Source organism: Orycteropus afer, unplaced genomic scaffold (assembly GCF_000298275.1).
Source record: "Orycteropus afer afer isolate SDZICR_OR568_19922 unplaced genomic scaffold, OryAfe1.0 scaffold00344, whole genome shotgun sequence".
In the NCBI taxonomy this organism is placed as follows: Eukaryota; Metazoa; Chordata; class Mammalia; order Tubulidentata; family Orycteropodidae; genus Orycteropus; species Orycteropus afer.
Genome location: NW_006921931.1, coordinates 3,639,026 through 3,642,503, shown reverse-complemented (window position 1 = coordinate 3,642,503; position 3,478 = coordinate 3,639,026).

Sequence of the window (3,478 nt, the reverse complement as noted above, 5' to 3'; positions counted from 1 at the left end):
CAAAACATCGAATGATGCAAGAAACATCAAAAGAATATGAAAAGAATACACAGAGCCACTTAACAAAAAAGAATTGGTCTATGTTCAACTAATTCAGGACATGGTAGATAATCAAGAACCAATGGTACTGAAGGAATAAGTCAAAGCTGCACTGAAGGAATTAGAAAAAAAAAAGTCTCAAGGAATTGACGGAATAATTATTGAGATATTTCAACAAATGGATGTCATGCATAGACATGAATGTCTATGCCAAATAATTTGGAAGACAGCTAGTTGGCCAATGGACTGGATGAGATCCATTTTTGTACCCATTCCAAAGAAAGGTGAAAAAAACAGAATGTGGAAATTATTAAACAATTTCATTAATATCACACACAACTAAAATTCTGCTCAAGATAATTCAAGAACAGTTGCAGTAGTATATTGACAGAGAACTTCCAAACATGAAAACTAGATTCAGAAGAGGATGTAGAATGAGGGATATCATTGCTGATGCCAGGTGGATCTTGGATGAAAGCAAAGAATACCAGAAAGGTGTTTACTTGTGGTTAAATGTGCAAAAGCATTCGATTTTGTGGATCATAACAAATTATGGGTAACATTGCAAAGAATGGAAATTCCAAAACAGTTCATTGTACCCCAGATGAGCCTGTACACAGACCAGGAGGCTGTCATTCAAACAGAACAAGGGGGTACTGGATGGTTCAAAATCAGGAAGGCTGTGCGTCAGCATTGTACCCTTTCACCATACTTATTGAATCTGTATGCTGAGTGAATAATCCGAGAAGCTGGACTATATTAAAAACAACATGGCATCAAGATTGGGGGAAGACTCATTAACAGCCTATAATATACAGATGACACAAAGTGGCTTATTGAAAGTGAAGATGACTTGAGGCAATTAGTGATGAAGATTAAAGACTATAGCCTGCGGTATGGATTAAACCTCAACATAAAGAAAATGAAAATCCTCACAACTGCACCAATAAGCAATATCATGATAAATACAGAAAATGTTGAAGTTGTCAAGGACTTCATTTTACTTGAATCCACAATCAACATCCATGGAAGCAGTAGTCAAAAAATCAGATGTCATATTGCACTTGCCAAATCTGCTGCAAAAGACTACTTTAAAGTGTTAAAGAGCAAAGACATCACTTTGAAGACTAAGATGCATCTAACTCATGTCATGGTGTTTTGAATCACCCCATATGCATGTGAAAGCTGGACAGTGAATAAGGATGACCAAAGAAGAGTTGATGCTTGTGGTGGTTACATTTGTGTGTCAGCTTGGCTGGGCCTGGTTGAGTGGCTGGGCAGCTGAATGTAATTATTCCCCATGGTGAGATTGGTAATTAATTCCATGGTAGAATCTATTGGAGCAGCTGAGTACCTGCTTTGGGTATGTGGTCTGCTTCCCATATATAAGAAATAGCTTTCAGAATTGTCTCTAGCTTATGGCATGCTTGAAACCTGCATATAGTCAAGTCTTTGTTCAGCAGCCTGCCATGCTCTGCTGATCTTGGGACTTTCAATGAACTTAAATTAATGGACTGTAGTGTGGTGTGGTAATATTGGGATTGTGTCACTTTATTTGTCAACATTTGGCTTGTTAGCCTCAGGAGCCAGTAGCTATCTGAGTGAAGAGTTGCCTCTAGCTTCAGTGAGCTGGGAGCAAAAGACAGAGCTGAAGCCCAAGGTCGAAGGGCTTTCATCCAGCCCCTAGAGCCTGGCACTTTGAACTCGGATTTCTAGCCTCCTGAACCGTAAGAGAATAAACTCCTGTTTGTCAAGCCATCCCATTTGTGGTATATTTCCTGTCAGAGTGGTACTAGGTAACAAGAACAATGCTTTTGAAGTGTGGTGCTGAGGAATAATACTGAAAATACCATGGACTTCCAGAAGAATGAAGAAATCTGTCCTGGAAGAAGTACAGGTGGAATGCTTCTTGGAAATGAGAGTGTCCAGACTTTGTCTCACCTACATTGGTCATATTGTCAGAGGGACCACTCCTTGGAGAAGGATATCATGCTTGATAAGCTGGAGGGTCAGCAAAAAAGGGAAAAACTGTCAATGAGATGGGTTGACACAGGGGCTGCAGTGATGGGCTCACGTATAACAAGGATTGTGAAGATGATGGATGACCTGGCAATGTTTCATTCTGTTGTACGTAGGGTCACTATGGTCAGAGGTGACTTGACTACACCTAACAACAACACGATGTTGAGGTAAGATTAGATGCTCTTACATTAATGAGACAGTATATCATCTGGCTTAGTTGGTATCATTAGTCAATGCCTTTCTTTTGAGATATAAAAGAGATTAAACAAATAAGCAGAGATCAAAGGAACCTCATACCACCAAGACTAAGAACCAAAAGTGGAGCATGTCCTTTGAACCTGTGCTGTTTATACTCAGAACTGACTTGACCCAGGGAAGGATGAAGTCAAGACACATGGAGATCTCCAAGGAATGCTGGGCCAACAGATGTTGAAAGGAGACAAGTAAGTTCTCCCAGAACAGACAAAGAAAGAAAACCTTTCCCTAGAGCTAGTGACCTGAATTTATGGTATTTCTGTAATACCAATGCTAGATAACTAAGGCAAAATTCTCTAATTTTAGGAATCTATTGGGCATACACTATTACCAAAAAAAAAAAAAAATCAATATAAGAGGCAAATTATTTTTCTAGAAAACAGTTGTTACCATTTTATTTCGATGACTCACTCCAGGGGAAGAAGTTAATTTTGTCACAGTAATAGATAATTAGGGATGGGCAAGGTAAAGTTTGGTGCTCCTCACAAAATAGTGTTTTTATTATTATTATTTTCCCCTAGCCAGAAAGTGAATGGATCCACAAACTAATAGTAATACAATCACAGTGAAAGCTTACTCCTCAGCAAGTCTTGCCTCAGTGTAAATAAGTAATTCTGTGTAAATTTTACTGACAATAAAATTACAACACAGTGGAAATCTTTGTCAGTAATATCAGAGATTCTTTAAATGTGAATGTTATGATGAAAAATTATTGGTGGCAGTGGTGTTAGGTGCTATTGAGTGGTTTCTGCCTCAAGGTGAACTTCTGTACAACACAAGGAAACACTGCCCAATCTTACATCATACTCAAAATGATTGCTGTTTGAGTCTATTATTGCAACCACTGTGTCAATCCATGTCCTTGAGGTTCTTCTTCACCACTGACTCTCTACTTTGCTGAGCATGATCTCCCTCTCCAGGGACTGGTCCTTCCTGATAACACGTCTAAAGTTCATGATACAAAGTCCTATCATCTGTGCTTCTAAGGAGCATTCTGGCTGTACTTTTTTCAAGACAGATTTACTCATTCTTCTGGCAGTCCATAGAATATTTAATATTCTTCACCAGCATCATAATTCTTAGGTTTCCTTTCTCATTGTTCAGCTTTTACATGCATATAAAGCAATTGAAAATAGCATGACTTTCATCAGGCATAGCCTAG